Source organism: Pleurodeles waltl, chromosome 1_1 (genome assembly GCF_031143425.1).
Source record: "Pleurodeles waltl isolate 20211129_DDA chromosome 1_1, aPleWal1.hap1.20221129, whole genome shotgun sequence".
Lineage (NCBI taxonomy): Eukaryota > Metazoa > Chordata > Amphibia > Caudata > Salamandridae > Pleurodeles > Pleurodeles waltl.
The window spans coordinates 464,189,138-464,210,568 of NC_090436.1; positions in this window are offsets into that span (position 1 = coordinate 464,189,138).

Here is a 21,431-nt window from a genome sequence, read left to right on the forward strand (position 1 = left end):
CCACTTGGCAAGTCAGGACTCTTAGCAAGAGAGCCCAGGCGCTGGCAGGTGAAGTCTTTGTTGTGCCTGAGACTTCTTAGCAGGAGACAAGTTCAGGCCAAGCCCTTGGAAAACCTTTGGAAGCAGGATATAGAAATCAAAATCCAGTCCTTTTACTCCCAGGTCAGAAGCAGCAAGCCAGCACAACAAAGCAACAGGCAGAGTGGCAGTCTCTACTACAGCATCTTGCTCTTCTTCCTGGCAGAATTTCCTCAGTCCTGAAGGATTCTAAATTTGTGGTGTCAGAGGTCCAATACTTAAGCCCATTTCTGTCTTTGAAATAGGCATACTTCAAAGAGAAGTCTTTGTAGTGCACAGCAGTCTGCCTTTCCCTATCCTGGCCTCAGACACACGCAAGGGGTTTGGGGACTGCTTGGTGTGAGGATATCCACAACCCTATTCAGGTGCCAGTGTCAGCTCCTCCCACCACTCTAGCTCAGGAAGACCCATCAGCTAGCTTGTGCGGGGCACACCTCAGCTCCCTTTGTGTGACTGTCTAGAGTGAACTGAAAAACAGCCCAACTCTCATCCTGACCCAGACGTGTATTCCACAGACAGGCAGAGGCACAGAATGGTTAAGTAAGATAATGCCCACTTTCTAAACTTAGCATTTTCAAACTTACAATTTAAATACCAACTTCACCAAAAGATGTATTTTTAAATTGTACACTTAAAAGATATTTAAAGGAAATCCCCATATTACCCTATGGGATAGATAGTCCTTGCCATAGTGAAAACTAATTTTAGCAGTATTTCACTATCAGTACATGTACAGCACCCCAGCACATGTCCTGTCTTTTAAATTCACTGCACCCTACCCATTGGACTGCTCTGGGCCTACCTTACGGGTGACATATGTAGTAAAAGGGAATGTTTAAGCCTAGCAAGTTGGTTCACTTGCCAGGTCGAAATGACAGTTTAAAACTGCACACACAGACACTGCAATGGCAGGACTGAGACAAGTTTGCAGGGATACTCATGTGGGTGGCACAATCAGTGCTGCAGGCCCACTATATTTTGATTTACATGCCCTGGACATACTTGGTGCACTATACTAGGGACTTACTGGGAATTCAAATAATCCAATCATGGATAAAGCAATCACCAATATCATTTAGACAGCGAGCTTGTGCATTTTAGCACTGGTCAGTAGTGATAAAGTTCTCAGAGTGCTAAAGCCAGTAAAAACGAAATTTAGCACAGGATCAAAAACTGGAGGTCAGAAGCAAAAAGACAGGGGAAAACACACCAATAGCTGACTGGTCTAACACAGTTCACGCAGGTTGTCCCTTTCAAGGTTTTTACAGTCTGACTTAATCTACTTTTTGGAAGTCAACACCCTCAATCCAAGCAAGCTCCAGGACTGAAGCCAGAGAAGGTCCCTCATAGTTACAAACATCACTGTCGTAGTTCCAATTATGTTAATGATTTTTGTGCTAAAAAGTCCATACAAGACAAAAATGGATTTCATTGCTGCCTTGACCACTTTGCTGTTAGGATAGATTTTCCCCATCACGCCAGTCCAAGGTCAGACATCACTTTTTTGGTCCTCAGAATCTTTCAGCAGATCAGAGCATGAAGCTAAAGTCAGATGGGGCTCACCCATGTTTGATACCTTAAATGCAAGGTCCTGCTGATCCAATTTTCTGTGTGGAAAAAGTTCAGAAGTGGGTGAGCCTAGTTTTTTTTCCCACCTGCGGTACAGCCTCCTCGGGCAAGCTTCCTCTCCTTGTCTCAGACCCCGTGCCTATTTTGTGCAGGAGTTTTCTGTGGCTCTGCATGGGCACTTATTTGTAAACACTAGCAACTTCCAATGAGAACCCACCGAATGGTGGTGCTGTAATATAATCTTTAAGCAAAGTTTATCAGTGGAGCATTTAGATGTTTAATTTAGCTAAAAAAATGCTAAAACTCAGCCTTAGACTCAAAGTTCAAAGTGACATTTGGGTTGCAAAAGCTGTAGTAGACCCACAAAAAACCTTGGGGCCTAGCACTTAATTTTTATGCAAAGTAAGCAGTGCCCTGATCTCTGGAGATGGAAAAATCCCCAAGTCCCACTTTTCTTAAAGTTGTGGGAAAATTCCTTCTTGTCAGTTTGGCATCCCTGTGTGCTTCAGGGCATGTTTCTAGGCACCTGGTCTTTCTTCCTCTGGGGCTCATCCCTCATTGTTCTTCTCTACTTTTATGAAGGTCAATCAAGCTTCTGCTCTTTTTGTCCCTTTCACAGGTAAGCAGGAGAACACCTGGACACTTGCCAGCAGGAACCACGAGTCATTGAGTCGTCTTTCTTCCAACAGGGCTTTCTTATTCTGATATAGTCTCCCCAGGTTCAGAAGTGATGGCAAGACATCAGTCTTATTCTAGGTGAAAGCCTGTGACTATAGAACTTTTCCTACTCAGTTTTGTCTATTCTTTTACAGCTATTACTCCTCATTTTACTGCATTGACTATAAAAATTCCTCGAAGCCCTCAGTTCCAAAGGATTAACTACTTCATCAATCAGAAAACTCTCTGACTGTCCCTAAGCCTATCCCTTATTTAGGTAAGGTGTTCTTCCTCTGAATAATATGCTGTTACATCCACAACTCTGAGCTAGAGTAAATCCAAGTAAGTTTATTTGTTAAGTCTTCAGGTTGAACTGCTAGTGTATACACTAGTCAGGCTCCAACTGCTCAACCTTCTAACTTCAACATTCAAATACATATTCAAAGAATTCTTTTACTGGAAACAAATTCTGTGATGTGCACAAGCACCGCCTCATGCACGGCAATGTAGACATAAGATATGACTTTGCATTTTCCTTTTAAAACAAAAATAAGTGGGAACCACTATCATGCAGTAAATAGGCATGAACAAGAAATACATAAACCTAGTAAAAAGTAAGGTAGACATCAACACAGAAGTTTAACTAGATAATACTAACTCTAAACAAAAAACACACAATAAAAACTGTTCTGTCCTACTATAAGATATCAAAACTACTCCCCTATCTTTAAGATATTTTTCTTTTTTGAGCATTTCACATTTGCAGGGATGGAAAAGTCCTCTTCATGGGTAGACATGCATCCCTACCCTGAGTGGCCAACCATACTGATGTTTGACACCATAATGTTGAGTTTTGTTGTCATAGCTAAACATCAATCATGTGCTCCATGAAATAGGCCTGTTTCACAGAGTGCTTGTATGTATGCTGTAAGGATGCACTGGGTGTATGCGTGCCTTGGATGGTATAATAAATGGATGTCTTGGGGTTCCATTTTGGGAGACCCAGAACTGCTTGGTGAAGCATGGGGTGGAGTTAGTGAGATCTCACCCAGGCAGATTTGTGAATTGCTGCATTCCTGTAAGCTGGGTAAGACACACACAAGGAGAAGAGGGCCATGCCTCCCCTGTACACTTCAAAGGGTGTTCTTTGATTCAGTGAGAGTTCACAAGGAATGGCCTGGGCACAACACAGGAAGGAGATGGGGTTGATAAGAGAATCAGAAAGAGAAGGTCTGGGAGCCCTGGGATAACCTTTTAAGGCATAAATTCCTGTAGCATACTTCCAGATGTGAGCTAAAGCCACTCCATGGCCTGTGTTGTGGGACTGTCAGCTTCAGGGACAGTCCTGCCATGACAGGTTGCTTTTCAAGAGGAATAGGGAACAGAGAAGTTGGTATTTCAAAAGAAGCAGAATTCCAAAGTAAAATTTTAAAGACTCAGACCCTAAATCACATTTGGTGTCTGGAAATGGATTATAAGAAGGGGAGATCAAGACCCCAAAAATTGTCATCTGTCAAGCAGCCAAGCAGACTGTGTTAGGAGGAGAATCTCTTCAAAGATGTCTGCCTGTGGTCAGGACTAGGGGCTAAGGCCTGCTAGTATCCGTACTGGGTGAGGGGACATCACCAAGGGAATCCAAGACAACCTGCCCTAGAGCCTGGAACAACAGCACCTGTCTGCTTGCCAACACCAATGTGTCCTGTGAGGAAAAAGAAAGCTTTGGAGGGCGCAAAGTCCAGTTAGGAGCCCTGTCAAGTGGAATCCCTGTGCGAGGTGGGTGGAAATGACTAATGTACTGATTGGGTTGTTGCTCATGTGCAGGTCTTCCAACCAACAGGTATGTGTGACAATCTATAATTCTACCACCATGGTGGGCAAACGAATATACGAAAAAATTGTAGAATTGTGTCATCACTTAAGCAGTTTAAAGAACTTTCTATCTTTGCTCTGAAAATAAATTGTGATTTTAGGGACATCCTGGTACATTAGAACACAGAGAAACAAAGACTGAGACAAAACCTTTGAAAGATGCTTGGCTTACTGCCACTGGTCACTCTAAATGCGGAAATTGTATTGTATGTGAAGCAACAATTGGAGGAAGGACTTTGGTATATAACAACATTGAGATTAAACATAATGAGTTTACTAATCGCAAGTTGAAGAATGTAGTATACTGCATAATATGTCCTTGCAATAAAGCTTATGTTGGACAAACAAGTTAAGAGATACACCATCGTATCAGCCAACATAGATCAAGAATAAGATGTCACATGACAGCTCCACTTGTCCAGCATTTTCTACAAACTGGACATAAAGAATCTGATTTAAAATGGACCGTGTTGAGTCAGATAAAGGATGGCAATGAAGGATCTCCATTAAGACAAGAATCCTTTTTAAATATGAGGTTGAGAACGGCTGGAACAGGTTTAAGTGAAATGCACCAAATAGGACATGTCTTCTATGAATATATATATATCTACTGACAGATAGGAAATAAGGCGTAAGTTTTTTTAAAAAACTGGACCTGTGGGGATAGAACCCGGATGAATGGCAATATTGTAATCCTAGTGAATCCTAGTGAAGCCAGCCAGTGAATCAATGATTCCCTCCTCTTTAAGATGTTGAAAATGAGTCATGTGTAGGACAAACACATTTGTTCCCTTAAAAAAAATGATAATCTGATCAATATGAATTGGTTTATGTACTTTGAACGATGGCCATTAATTTCAGGGAAGACGGAATACTCCACTGTGGCTCGGGCGTACTGAAAAGAATATAGACTACATTCATCATACACTATAGAAAACCTGGGAGACTGATTGCCCAAGGGGGAGTAAGGCGCTGACAAAATATGCGTTCTACTATCACAACATAAGATCTAGGGAAGACGGAATACCGGCAAAATATTTTTACTCCAACTTGGGAGCACTGAAAAGAATAAAGACTTCATTCCCCAGCCTTCCTCATGCAAAAACAGGAAGGATGACAGCCTACAAGGGAGGAAGACGCCGACAAACTACATTTCCCATCATCACACGTCTCAAACCGGAAGGTTACTTTCCCTAGAGGATTTAGACAAATACAGAAAGATGGCCCCTGTTGAAATGCGTTTGTATATTACAGATCTGGAAGAAAGAAGCAGGAATGACACTGGACCATGGGGAGTTAAAAAAGCGGCAGAACACAGAAGAAATAGGGGAATTTACCAAATGGGTGTCTGGAAGCGTAAATGTATTATATCTTAGGTGCAATGATGCTGCTTTACTTTTCTATGAACATTGACGAGGGCAACGATGTGCTGGCTTCCCTCTAGGAGAAAGTAACTATTACTCATGATGGGTGAGAGCCTTGCCTTTATTGTTATAGCGACTAATGGGCACTTTGAATGCATGTTGCACCCCATAAAAATAAATTGTTTACTTAGCACCCATGGATTCTGTGAAGTGATAAGGGGATTCATTACTTGTGCTATCAGCTGGAGTCACAGTGGGGCACCAAGTAAGCTGTAAAGTATATGTCTAATCTGCATCTAGGAATGGAGAGCACCTATTTTTTTTTTTTGTTTTAAATCACAGATCATCCGCTCAAAAATGCACAGATCACTTTTAATTTAACGAGTGCCTGTTTTCTACACTATTTGAAGTCCCACCAATGATTTTGAATGCCCCCTGTGGACAATGATCAAAGAAATTTGATGATGTTTTAAAGTATTATGGAACTGAAAAGAAGGGGGTAATTCACAAGACATTTTGCCATCCTCATGTGGTAATGGGTGTTTGTTGAACTCTTTGGAGCTACCCCAGGAATTAATATTGGGGTTAGATACTGCCTGTGATTAAATCATGGAAAGGACTCTCAAGGAAGTTGAATTGTAGATATTTCAATCTAAGTCAATGTGTCCATGAATATGTTATTGTTATGTGTTGCTCCTGTTTTCCGGATGGGAAATGTTGTATATTAAATTGATTAATCTATAGACAGTGGATTTCGCTCGTGGGTTTCTGATGTATTGTTGATCCCTTCCCCACTCTGGCTTAATAGGATCAAACCCCATTGTTTTATATCATGTGGAGGACTGAGTCAGAGCCCCGTATCCCAGGAAAGAGCCGCTGTGACGATGGCTGTGGAAAAGACTGCCATGAGATAAGGAATGAAGCAGTGCATGATAACACTGCAGCAAACCCATATGCCAGGAGGAGTCATAAGCTGAGGCCTGGGCAGTAAAGTTTCAACAAACCTGTTTGCCAGGAGGGGCCGCCATGCTAAAGACTACCATGCATAAGTTCTAAAGCCTTGTGCAGCAACTATGTATGCCAGGAGGGGCTGCCAGGGATACTTGTGCCATGTTGATTGGGCCAGAGCCTGTAGACTGAGTGGTGGTCACTCGTAGACTACCTGGAGGAACAAAGACTGTGACTGGTTCAATCACGTTGAGCAAGTGAGTTTGCAGTAGGAGCATCATCACTCAAGGTTGTGATGGAGGACTGGAGTTTTGGAATCATTACCTCACCCCCTTTAGGAGCTTGGAGACACCCTGTTGGAGTAGTGCAGGAAACTTCAGATTGCTGCTGGAGCATGATCGCGAGGGATATAGAACTTCCACTTGCCAAGTGCAGCAGCTGAGTCTGTGTGCAGCCGACCTGCCTAAATGGGAGCTGAGCTGCTAGGAACACCTATGGATGGGGTGCATTGCAGAACTCTGCACACTTCACTCCTACCGACTTGTTTTCAGGCCTAGTGCCCCAATAGAACTTGCTGTTGAGATCGCTGTTCTGCTAGGACACTTTTGGCTTAAAAGTTAGAGATGGAGTGGACTCTTGAGACACAGACTGCTAGTAGGGCACTCCCTGGATGTTGCCAGCAGTTAATGGGGAATAATCACTATCGCTAACACGTGGGGGGAGTGGGCCATGGAATTGCCATTGAAACACTAGAGGCCCAACCTCAAGTGGAATTATGTTATTGTTTGTAAATTTCATATTTTGCCTTTGTGTTCATAAGTGGTAGAAATAAAATACTTCTCTTTTTTCATAAAAATGAAATCTGTGTCTGGTCATTGATTTATTACTGCTGCTGCACGCATTTTGAATTGTGAGCTCGTGCTCACTAACCCGTATCCGCACCTCCCTCTGAGGGAGCCTTGGACTACTTTACTACGCTTACCACTGAGAGTCAAGTGCCAAAGGGGGTACTTGGCCCAGTTGCTCAGAATCCATTGTAGGCCAGGCTCTGGGATATCAGGAGTAAAAAGCCACAAACCCAATGGTATGCTCATTAGCCCCTGCGTGCCCTGTGGCCCTTTCTTAGGAGTTCTGACAGCCTTAAGTTTGTAGATTATGGTATAATTACGCATCAGTTTTCGCTGGAATAGAACTTGATGGAAATTCAGTGAGGCTGTCTGAGACATTTGTGTTAACAGACTTCAGACCATCTTTTGCAACTTTCACTTCGCTCTCACTTTTTCACCAGTCCTGTCACCTTGATGGCCCTACCAAAGGCAAGCCCATCTGCGCTCATCTGCGCCCATCAGCTCCAGTATCCCTGGTTATCCCCCCTCCCACCGTTACCCTGCTGTGACCCTCTGTGCCCCCAACTCTGCACACCACTCCACACTCTGCTGCCTCACTGCATCACACAACACCAAGAGAGCATTCGACTGCATTACCTGCATGTTTTCATGCTCTTACCCACACCCAACATTTACCACACCCACAGCAACAACACCCAATACCTCACTCTCTCACACAGTCCTGAAACCACCCACAAAACATGCATGCATCCTCGTCAACACATGCTCAGACACCAAACATGCCACAGAGATCTGATGTGCTGCATGGCAACATCCCAGACCTATTTTCCCTCACAGAAACCTGGAAGAACCTCACATCAGCACCTGACATTGCCACAGTCACCTGCCCGGCTACAAGATTGTCAGGCAAGACAGACTTCACAAGTCCAGAGGTGGAATTACCATCATCCACACGAAAAGCATCAGTTGTACCATTTCCATGGACACATCATCCTCCAACATGGAACACCTGTCATTCAAGCTCCATGTTGTGGCCAAACCTATTTAAGCAGCACTCTCATCTACAGACCACCAGGACTGGCTTTCAACTTAACTGACACCATCATGGACTTTGTAGCACCACTCACTGAATTTCCACCTGGAAGACCTTAACTCAAAAGCACTCGTCAAAGGTATTTGAAGCCTCATCTAACAAGTAAAGGGACCTACCAATGTCAATGGACCCTATTTTCACCACCTTCACAACACCAAAGTTGACAACCCCACACCAAGCTCCTGGACAGCCCTTGTGTATTTCAGCATCCCCGTCTTGGTCCAGCACACATAAACTAGTGCTAGATGTGCTAACCAAAACTGGAACAATATCACTGACCAGGACTGGAACACCATTCTCAACAACTACTGACTCAAACACAGCAACAGTCTTCCCAAAGCCATCAAGAATTTAAACAATTAGATCACTTCCTATTCTGACTCCCTGCCTCCTTCAAACACAGCGTGAAAACAAAATGTAGATCCCAGGCCATTTGTAAATGAAGAAACCCAGACAGATAAAACACCACTGCAGACAACTGAAGCCTTAATAGAGAATGGGCCAGGATAATGCAGGCAGGCACACTTACAAATCTGCATTGAGATGCTACCACTAATTGATCCAGACAACCAAACTCACAAACTCTGGTGGACCTTATTGATGCTAGCACCAACAGAAGCAAATATATTTTCATAATAGTGGATGATTTCACCTCACCAGTCCACCTCTAGCTCAATCACACCCTTGCAGGACTCTGCAGCATTCTCTCACAGTTCTTCAGCAATAAAATCTCTGCTCTTTACAGTGATCTCAACCTGCAACTGGACATGACACACCTGACCAAACACCTCTCAATTTTATCGTGAGAACCAATGTTAAGCACCTGGCCTGTTATCACTCTAGAGGAAACCACCACCATCATGAAGTCCATTCTCTCCAGAGCCCCATCAGACTCATGCCCCACCACGCTTCCTCCAAAGAACTTCAATCCATCAGAGCCATGCTCGCTCCCATTCTGAATTCCTCTACCTCTTATGTGGCCTTCCCAGCGGCTTGGAATCATGCAACTGTCCACCCATTGCTGAAGAAACCTTCTGCGGACCCTTCAACTCTCACCAACTAGAGACTGATCTCCCTGCTGCCATTTCTGGCCAAGGTTTTAGAGAAGATCATCCACAAACATCTCACCTAATACCTCAAAGACCACCAATTCATCAACACCACTCAGTCTGGTTTCAGTCCCAACCACAGCATGGACACTGCCCTCATTGCTGTCACAAATCACAACTCTGATAACTCTGGACAGTGTAGACACAACAGTCCTCATCCTCCTGGATCTCTCTGCAGCCTTTAGCACGGCTTCTCAACCCACCCTCATCCAACACCTACATGACTTTGGAATCCAAGGACATAAACTCCAATAGAACTACTCCTTCTAAACTGGAAGTACCAGTCATTCAGCTTGGCAAAGTACACCTCATATTCCCACAACCTCATCTGAAAATGTCCACAATGATCCTCCCTGAGTTCAACCCTCTTCAGTGAATACATGATCCCTTTAGCCGGCATCAGAAACTCAGTTCCAGGAACAAATTCAGTGCCTGCATGACTGACATTGCCCACTGGATGAAGACCAACTGTCTGAAGCTGAGCACCAACAAGACTGAAATTGCAATATTTGGATCCACATGGTGGCCTAGAGAGCTGGGACTGACATCCTCCCCCAATCCCCACACCAAGAACTTTGGAATCGTCAGTGACAACAAACTTGACATGAGCATCCAAGTCAATGCCATCACTGCCTCATGCTTCCATACCTGAAGATGCTGAAGAAGATTTTCAAATGGTTCCTAATCAGCATCCAGAAAAATGTCATACACTCTTGTCGCAAGCAAGCTCACCTACGGGAACACCCTCTATGGCAGGATCAACAAAAACCTCATCAGAAGGCTGGTGACTATTCAGAACATGGGGCCATATGTACAAACACAACTTCCCATAGACATAGAATGGGCAAAACTGCTTGCTACATCTGGTCCATGGTGACCAGAATCACCCTCAAACTTCACACTGGACTTAAATCACATCTCACCTGAAGGAGCGCCTCTGAATCCTCATACATAAAAGAGCAAATTTCAAACTCCTCACCCACACTTTCAAGCCATTACATAACACTTGTCCAGCATACTTCAACAATTGCAATGGCTTTCCCAAACACTTCCAAGTCTCCAGACGTCTTCTTGCCATTGTCCTACACACAGGGAATCAGGCAAACAAACCTTACCTACATCACTCTTAAAGTGTGGAATGACCTGCGGTTGCACATAAGAGTCTGAATTCCACAAGAAGCTGAAGACTTAGCCTTAGACTAAGGCCCTCATTATGACATTGGCGGTAAGTCCCGCTTACTGCCATGCTGACTGCTGCCAACATACCACCGCCGCAGCGGTTTACCGCTACCCATTTTATGACAGACACATAGCAAGCTGTCACTGTACAGCCACACACATGAGTGCACCAGCCCAAAGGTCAGTGATGAAATGGCAGTACCAAAACCCACACTGTTATGGCATCAGAACTACCCCCACAGCATTATGACCCACGAATCACCGCAGCGGATATTCAGTGACGGTAAACCATTGACGGTACATACCGCCACGCTCAAAATACACACACACTAACAAAACAACACCACATTGGACATTTTGAATAACACACAGCTGACACCCATACACACACCACACCCACACCACTATAAAACACACACACACACAATACCCACAACCCTTTACGACTCAAAAAAATTGCCATTAGAGAGAGATACAGCAAGAGCACCCACACAACCAGAGCAACAGAACACCATCACCCATACACCATATACCCCCCTCACAGCACACACCTCAACTAATCACCCCACACACCCTCTCACACACTACACCCATGGCACCACAAAGACACCCCAGGTTCTCAGAGGAGGAGCTAAGGTGGAGGAAATCATCTGGGTAGAGCCACAGCTATTTGGATTACAGGTGCAGCAGACATCTACCGCTAGGAATATGGAGCTATGGTGGAGGATCGTGGACAGGGTCAACACTGTGGGACAGAACCCCAGAACAAGGGACGATATCAGGAAAAGTTGGAACAACCTACAGGGGGACGGTGCATTCCGTGGTTGCAAGACACCAGATAGCAGTATAGAGGAATGGCGGTGGACCCCCACCTCCTCCCCCACAACTAACAACATGGGAGGAGCAAGTCTTAGCAATACTGCATCCTGAGGGCCTGGCAGGAGTAGCAGGAGAACTGGACTCTGGTAAGTCAACTCTTTACTACTTTCGCCCCTCCACCTACATGCCATCACACACCCCATCCCACCCTCACCCCCATCACTCCACCATCACAACCCACCCATCCCAATACCAAGCCTTGCATGCACCACCAATGCATGGACACCCATCACAGACCTGCAAGGACACCCAACACCAAAGCACGAACACTTGAGACAATCACCTAGCCAAGCACATCACCACACACAGAAGCCTAAGCTGCCAGGGCAATCACAACCATACAGAGCAACACACCCATGCACAAGATGTCACACACAGAAACTATAACACTGCATTTACATCCCCACGGGTCCCCACACAACATCACCGGAGAGGAGGTGCCAGCAACATCCAGTCCCCCCACAGAAGAGGCCCATAGTGATGACAGCAGCTCTGCACGCCTGGATCATGATGACCAACCTGGCCCATCAGGGATCGCCGGACAGTCGGTTACCCAGGCACAGTCCCATACCACCACAGAGCCTCCCCCCTCAGGAAACACCAGCATAGTACCCACCCAGCGGGCCCATACCTCTGTTCCCGGGACTCATCAATTAGCAGTGTGCCCACCACTACAGGGACCCCAGGACACCCCACAAACACAGGACGATCAGGGACCTGGGGTCAGTGGCAGTGGGCACGCGGTTCAGGGGACGGAGGCACAAGACAACAGGAAAGCTGGGAGGACAGGCCCAGGGAACCAACTCTCCACGAGGCACTCACCAACATCCTGGGAGCATACCACCATTCCCAGGAGACGATGGGCCAGATACTGACTAAGTTGCAGGAGACCCAGCAGCTGCAGGAGTTAGAGTATCTGGGGATCAGGGAGGACCTGAGGGATATCCATACCATCCTGGTCAACATTGCAGGGGTGCTGGCAGACATGGCCAACACCATGAGGGAGGCAGTGGCACACCAACGGGCCCCTGACATTAGCCAAACCGATAAACAGCCCTTCACCTCCGCCAACGCTAGTGAACAGGAGGCCCCACCACAGGAACAACAGGCCACCAGCACCCCACCCCCTGCAGAAGGAGAACCACCCTGAGATCCAGGCAGAAACCAGAGAACATTGCCAAGACCCCTGCCAGGAAATAAGACTCTCCTGAATGTCACCCTTGTGTCCCACTCTGTCACCCTGTCCACCTTGAACTGCCATTGCTCCACTTCCTATGCCCCCTTGGACAATGCACCTGTGAGACAAATAGACTGGAACTCTTACCTGGACTCTCCCTCACCACCCCCACACCCCATTTCAATACCCCATCCACTTATTAGCACAAAAATAAACCTCCTTGTAAAAAACACAAGTATTGAGTCTGTCAAGTGATTGAACTATGTATTCGTTGAACAATCTGTAGACATTGCAATTCAACTGTACAGTAAAATATACATAGGTATGACCTGTAATTTGCTGCAGTCAGTACACCAGGAGCCAGAGTGGGGCACAGATATCTGTAAATAGACATGTTAAAGGGTACAGTAAGTGGCCATAGTAGTGGGAATATCAGCTTGCCAGTGAAAAATTACAATTTAAAACTGCAATGGAAGGTGAAGTTATAGTGTCTTACCTGTGTGTCACTGGATGCACTGTCGAATGATTGATGTTCTATTGTCCACATCCTCACCCTCTGCCTCATCTTCGTCACTGTCCACAGGCTCCACTGCTGCCACACGCCCATCTCCAGCCTCATTATCCTGCAGAAGAGGCACTTGGCGATGAAAGTCAAGGTTGTGCAACATGCAACATGCCACGAGGATCTGGCTCACCTTCTTGGGTGAGTAGCACAGGGAACCACCTGTCAGATGTAGGCACCGACACCTGGCCTTCAGGAGGCCAAAGTTTCGCTCTATAATTCTTCTTGTTCGCCCATGTGCCTCATTGTAATGTTCCTCTGCCCTTGTCCTGGGATTCTTCACTGGGGTCAGAAGACATGAGAGGTTGGGGTAACCAGAGTCACCTGCAAATATGGAGGGATACCTATTAGCCAAACACCAACCTTTAGGGCGAACCCCATACCCATACACCAACATCCACTGGGTGAGGACCATGGCCTCACCTATTAGCCACACTCTGTGCCTCTGGAGTTGAGGCATCACATAGGGGATACTGCTATTCCTCATGATGAAGGCATCATGCACAGAGCCAGGATACTTTGCATTGACATGGGAGATGTACTGGTCCTCCAGGCACACTATCTGCACATTCATAGAGTGAAAGCTCTTTCGATTTCTTAACACCTGTTCTTTTCTCAGGGGGGACAAATGCAATATGTGTTCCATCTATTGCCTCAATGATGTTGGGGATATGTCCCATTGCATAGAAGTCAGCTTTCACTGTGGCCAAATCATCCACCTAGGGGAAAACAATGTAGCTGCACATGTGTTTCATCAGGGCAGACAACACTCTGGTCAGCATTATTGAGAACATTGGCTGAGACATTCCTGCTGCCAAGCCCACTGTCACTTGGAAGGTGCCACTTGTTAGGAAATGGAGCACTGATAGGACTTGCACAAGAGGGGGATCCCAGTTGGGTGACGGATAGCAGAGATCAGGTCTGGCTCCAATTGGGCACACAGCTCTTGGATTGTGGCCCTGTCAAGTCTGTAGGTGAGGACTAGGTGCCTGTCCTCCATTGTTGCCAAGTCCACCAGGGGCCTGTACATGGGAGGATGTCTCCATCTCCTATTCAGCGGCTGCTGTTGTAATCTAGGGGGCAAAACGATGAGCATCTGGTCGGTAGTCAAAATTTCCTAAATGTACAGTGCAATGCAAGTTGTGACCAAAACAGTATGTTCTTCTATAGGGCAAAATGGTGCCTATGTGTGCTGTGATGCAGTTAGGTGCCATGGCCTGCCCCCCATGAAATGGCGCCCACCTGACGTGTTGGGAGGGACATGTGGAAATGAGGTATGCGCCATTTCGGGAGGCGGTCGAGTACCGCCGTACAGCTCCTCTTTAGTTGTCATTGGACCCTATGGGTTACAGTAGCCAATAGTGATGTACGCCGGCGGTGACTGTACGCATCGCCGCGGGCGTGACTGCCATTTCCTATTTGTTCTCTTGCTTGCTACCTGACCTTCAAAAGGAGAGGACCTACACTGCAAGTGCTGCTTTGACCTGTGTCTGGAAGCAACCATGGCTCGAGTCACTGGGGAAAGGGCCCCTGCCTTCACCACTGCAGAGTTGGAGAGACTGGTGGATGTGGTCCTTCCCCAGTACCGAATGCTGTATGGGCCTCCAGACCAACAGGTGAGTACACTGTGGGCACGATAAATGGGGCATGAATGCATGGAGTGCTGTATGTGGGGGCCTCGTGTAAGGGGGGTGGTTGAGGGGTCCTGGGCAGCGTGCTGCATGTATGATGGGCAATGTACTGTATGTGCGTAAGGGGATGGGAGGGATATGGTGGGCCATTAGTGTAACAGGCCAGACAGTCTGACTGAATCGCTTTTTCTATGTCTATTTCCTCTGCAGGCCAGCGCCCATCAGAAAAGGGGTATATGGCATGTCAAGGATGTGCAGACCCCAGGGGTCTACGGCAGGCAGAGCACCCACTGTTGCAAACGGTGGGAGGACCTGAGATACTGGGCAAGGAAGACGGGGGAGGCCCAGAAGGGGATGGCCTCCCAACGAGGAAGGGGTGCCTGTCGAACCCTGACCCCCCTGATGTTCCGCATCCTGACGGTGGCCTATCCGGAGCTGGATGGGCATGTGAGGGCATTGAGTACAGTGCCACAATATACTACTTGCGCATGGCGGGGTGGTATCCGGGTGGGGGATGTGGGCCTGTTGGTGCCCCTCGGCCAGGCTGGACATTGCAGGGTAGGTTCCATGTGGGGCCGCGGCTGATAACTCCACCTCCAACCAAGCTAGTGGGCATCTACTACTGGGCAGGGCTCTGTGGGTCTCAGGTATGCTGCAATTGGGGTTAGGTATTCCTGTCCATGGGCTGGTGACTAGCATTGTGACTGGTAGTGTTTTGCCTAGTGCGTAGGGCTGTTCCCTGTGTGTGAGTGTGTTGTGTACGCCAACGGTGTTGTTGTTGCTGCCATTGACCAAGTGTGTCCTCTGTCTCTCCCCCCTTTTTGTTTTGTCATGCTGTCCTTATGTCCATTAGCATCATCTGGCGGAGGAGTAGAGGCACTGGTGATGGAGGAAGCTGCATCCCACAGGTCCCAGGAGGCCTAATCCACCGACGGTGAGGGCACCAGCGGGACGGAGGGCAAGGGGAGCACCACGGCGGAGACAGGAGAGGACAGTTCTGAAAGTGATACCTCCTCCGATGGAAGCTCCCTAGTGGTGGTGGACAGCTCTACAGCCGCCACCCCCATACCAGCACCGCCCTTCCAGCAGCCCCCCAGCAAGTTTCCCGTGCCCGCTCTCCCAGGAGGGTGGGCATCTCCTTTGCCCCAGGCACCTCAGGCCCTGCCCCAGTGAGCCCTGCTGCCCTGAGTGAGGAGGCTATTGACCTCCTGCAATCCATCTCCGTTGGGCAGTCAACCATAGTGAATGCCATCCAGGGGCTGGTAGGGCATTTGCAACAAACAAATGCACTCCTGGATGGCATTCACTCTGGCATGGCAGACCAACATAGATCATTCCAGGCTCTGGCCTCCTCCCTGATGGTAGCCATTGTCCCTGTCTCTAGCCTCCCCCCTCCAACTTCCTCTGCCCAGTCCCATTCCCTTGAACCCCAACCTATCCCAAGCACAGAGGCAGACTAGCATGCACCCAAGCCAACACACAGGAGTGGCTCAGGCAAACACAAGCACCACACATCATCCCACAGGCACTCACACAAACACCATCCAGATGCAGACACACCAACATCCACTGCCTCCACTATGTCCCCCTCCTCCTCGTCATCCACCTCCCTCCCAGTATCGTCTACACTCACACCTGCATGCACTACATCCTCATCCACTACCACCATCATGCCTATCACTACACGCTCCCTCACTGGCAGTCACCACGCCTCACATCCATGCACACATCTCCTGTGTCCTCTCCCACTGTGTCTGTGCCCCCTCCTCCCAAAGTACACAAACGCAAGCACTCAGACATCCAACAGCCATCCACCTCACAACAGCATCCAGCCCATGCACCTGCACCCAAACACAGCAGACACCTCCAACCACCACTCCCTCTTCCTCCACTCCCAAACCCTTCACCCTATTCCCACCCCAGTGTCCCTAAGAAGCTTTTCCTCTCCACTAATGACCTCTTCCCTACCCCCACCTGTCCTTCAAGTCAGGCCAGGGTGGACAGAACCCCGGGTAGCACCTCAGCCACACAGTCCACAGCTACTGTTGTTTTGGCAGCTACTGCAGGTGTGAGCGGCTCCAAGGAAACACCCATCAGCACTGACATTGTGCCTGCACCAGCTGTCAAGGGGAAGGGAAAGGATGTCCCACCAGCTTCCAAGGGGAAGGATGTACCACCAGCTGCCAAGGGGAAGGGCAAGGATGTACCACCAGCTGCCAAGGGGAAGGAGGCACCACCACATGGCAAGGAGGCACCAACACATGGCAAGGGCAAAGGGCCTGCCACTGCAGGCATGAAGGATAGGAGGCCTGGTGCTGGGACTGAATCCGAGCCCACAACACCAACCATGGTGCTTCAGCCGTCCAAGGCTGCAGAGGAAGGAGCCTCCCTCCCACCACTGGCAGCACCGCCACCAGCACCACTGCCAGCAGCACTGCAACCGGCACCGCCACTGCCACCAGCACCACTGCCAGCAACAGCAGCCCCAGTGGGCACCCGTCCGAGACTGCAGGGAAAGGGCTGGAGCCTCCCCCCACCACAGGCAGCACACCACCAGCAGCAGCAGCCCCAGTGGGCAGCCATCTGAGGCTGCAGGGGATGGGCTGGAGCTTCCCCCCCACCACTGCCTACACCACCACCAGCAACCCCAGTGGGCAGCCATCCGAGGCTGCAGGGAATGGGCTGGAGCCTTCCCCACCACTGCCAGCCTTGACAGCAGCACCGCCACTGCCACCACTGAGCAGCCGTCACCGCCGGCGGGCAGTGTGTAGTCATGCCTCCATGTGCTGTAGTGCAAATCCTGTAGGTCTGACACCCAGGTGAGTGACTGTGACCTTGCACTCCCCAAGATCTGCATCACAGGGCACAAGGCCTCCTCCAGAACCAGTGGAAGAAGCCATCCACTCACACCTTCCTTGCCAGGATGAAGCACACTGGGCACAAGGCCCCCTCCAGAGCATGTGGGCAAACCACCCACTAGAGAGACTGTGGCTTTGCACTCTCCAGGACCAAACAGTGGGTAAACCACCCACTAGAGAGACTATGGCTTTGCATTCCCCAGGACCAAGCAGTGGGCAAACCACCCACTAGAGAGACTGTGGCTTTGCACTCCCCAGGACCAAGCAGTGGGCAAACCACTTACTTGAGAGACTGTGGCTTTGCACTCCCCATGACATTGCACAGGGCAAGTATCCCCCTCCAGGACCAGCAGTGTTGTACCATCATCCGGCTGAGGTGCCCCCTCATTACCTGTCCCCCTGAGGTGTCTGTGTATTTTTGACCTGATGCCCCAGCAGTGTTCTCTCCGTGTTGATGCAGGAGTAAGGTGGGGCCTTGGCCTATGTGATTTGGCCCTGTGGCCCACGGACATTCTGGACTGGGCAGTGTCCCTCCATGTTTTGATTTTTGAGGACCTATTTCTATTTTTTTTATCTTATTACACTCACTTTAATCACTTCCTTTTTCCCTTGCATTATTCTTGAAAGGTATGGGGTGGCTGTGTAATGTTACGACATCTGTTTGTGGTTTTTGTGTATGGTGTTGGGGGTGGGGGTGTTGGGTGTGTGTGTCACTCTCTTTTTCTTCACCCCTCCCCTGTGGTGGAAGTACTCACTGTGGTCGTCGTCGCCGGCGTTGGTATTCCTGGTGTAGGAGGAGATAGACCAGCATGGGGAGCACCTGCAGTTCGGGCTCAATGGCATTGTGGTTGTTCACTGAGTGTCCAGAGGTGAGTCCTTTGCCTTCGGTGTCCTGTTTCCGCCGTGCTTTTGATGTCATTAGTCCGCCCCAGAAAAGGTGGTGAATAGGTCAGTTGTAATTGTGTGGGCGGTATCTTGTCTTCCACCTGGCTGTTGGCGGTTACCGCCGTGGTGCTTGTTGCTACCGCCGTTGCGGTCGATGCGTTAAAGTGGCTGTCTGTGTGGGCGGTTTCCGCCGTGGTCAAAATTCTATTTTTTTTACCGCCGCTTTATCACCGACCACCAGGGTTGTAATGAGGGCTTAGTTACTACTTTGAAGGGCCCACCAGGGGACCAGCAAAGCTGCGGAGAGAATGCACTGCCATGGCGGTGACATTCCCCCTGAGCATATTACAGTGTTCCCACCGGGCTGACCGTTGGGAATATTGTATTACTTGTTCCTGGCGGGCTGACTGGCGGGAACAATGCTACTATATGGGTCTTGGCTCCTTTAAGGGAGCCAAGGTAAATATCGTAGCACTCCACCACCCTCAGGATGTGCACTGTCTGCATAGCAGACAGTGCGTATTCCAAAAGTGCTGGGCATGGGGGCCTTGCACTGCCCATGTCAATGGGCTCACTGGGCACCCCACCCGAACTGGCTTTCTGCCAGTTTTTCCATAGCAGGGTCCCCACCATGGAAAGACAGACGGTGCTAAGTTCAGCACTGCTGTGGCTGGTTACAACTCTGGCTGCTGTCAGCACTTCAGGAACTATATTCTCAGCGGGGACAGCAGTACCCTGGTGGGTCCACCCACCAAGGCTGTAATGTGGTGATCCTGGACCACCAGCCTCGTAATGAGGCCCTTTAGCTTTTTGAGTAGTTCCACTAGGCCCTAAGTTTGCCTAGACACACACCTGCTCAGCACCAGGATAGCCTCTCAGGTGATAGTGCATTCCACATATCTGCATAACATACCTTAACTACCAATTACCTTTTCTACTCTTGCAAGTGTATCATACTTTGGATCAGCTTTCCACATATGACCCTTTTTTTTAACTTGTTCTAGATCACCCTGTTGAAATGTCATCAATTTCACTCTTTTACTAGCATCATAATGTTTGTTTTGGTTATTTTGTGTAATCTCTACTTTGGTTCTGACTTTGGCATTAAGATTTGTCAAACTGTAAGGGCCTCATTACGAGTTTGGTGGGCTGACCTTTGGCCTGCCAGCCCTGTGGAAAGGAAACCATGTTGGGGCGTTGGCTTCAGCTCCTTATAGAGCTGAGGCCAATGCCGTCGCACAGAGGCCCTCAGAAGCCACACAGTCTGCCATAGTATACAGTGTTCATTTTGTGGGTGCTGGGCAGGGGGGCCCCTGTACTGCCCATGCCCTTGTGGCACTCAGCACTGGGTTTCTGCCAGCCCTTCTTTGGCAGTAGAAACAGGAGTCGTGATCAGCCCAATGGTTCTGAGTTCTGCACCGCTGTGGCTGACAATGAGTAAAATCTCCATCAGCCCATTGGGAACCTTGTTTCCATCGGTGACGGCGGTCTGACTGCCAGGATTGTAATGTGGTGGTCGGACCACCTGGAGTGCGGCATTCCGACTACCACCGTGAGTCTAGCGGTCCTTTGTCCACCAAGCCCATAATAAGGTTCTTAGTATTCCTGACTCACTTTGGCATCCACACTGACTGGAGCAACATGCATGGCTGTTTTCCCCCTCTCAACAGCTCAAAACAGATTCCTGTAGTGCAATATGGATTGGTAATGATAAAACCAGAGCATTGACCTCACAGGGTTGGCAACTGTACAATTATTAGTAATGGCAACTTTGTACATTTCCCAAGCACTCAATTTTACCTCTCTACAAAGCCACTAGTTTGAAGATGATAAAGAAAGGTAGTTGATTCCACTTAATCCATGAAAATCTGTCACTTCCCCAAAACAAATTGTGTGCCATTGTCTGATACTATAGTCCCAGGGAAACTTTAACTTAAAACTGTATATTCGAAGCAGTATATCACAGCTTTGAATTAACTACACTGACAAAATGTTCTTCAGGACACTTACTATGATAGTCTGCCATTACTATTGCGAAACAAGAATTCTTCGGAAGAAGATTAAATGGCCCAACTACATCAATCTGCACTTTATTCCATGGAGAAGGCAGAGGTTTAAAGGGGTAAATGAGTTGAGAGGCCACTTTAAGTGATTAGTCACACCATTTACACATCACACATCCTTTTATTCCTTGGTAAACCTCTCTATTCAAAGAAAGCCACCAAACAAACAACCTGATACTGTGTTTTGTCATCGTACAACCTAAATGTCCCTCATGTACCTCAAGTAATATGTTTGCTCTGAGACTTACAGGAGATGTACAATTGCGATCTCTCATTAGAAGACCATCTCCTGCAGTTAATTACTCACAATTTTTAATTGAAGACTAACATCAACATTTTTCTCTTTTGGTCACCTGGATTCAGTGCACTGAATAATTTCTCTAAGTGTCAAATCTTCATTCAGTGTAACTCACCAGCTTTTTTTTCAGAAAAGTTGTTCACTTCTACCAAATAATAGCAGCTATAAAGCAGTCTTCTAAATCATAAGGAATTTTGGTATTTTGATCCAGGATTACTATGAGTTTTGACAGTTTATGCTAACAATGTAGGGCTAAGTGTGCTTCTCGGCCAAAGAAGTAAGGACAACTTATTAACCACTGCCTATTCTCCTTGTGTTTTAACAGATGCTGAAGTTCATTATTCAGTAAGAAAAAAGGAATGGC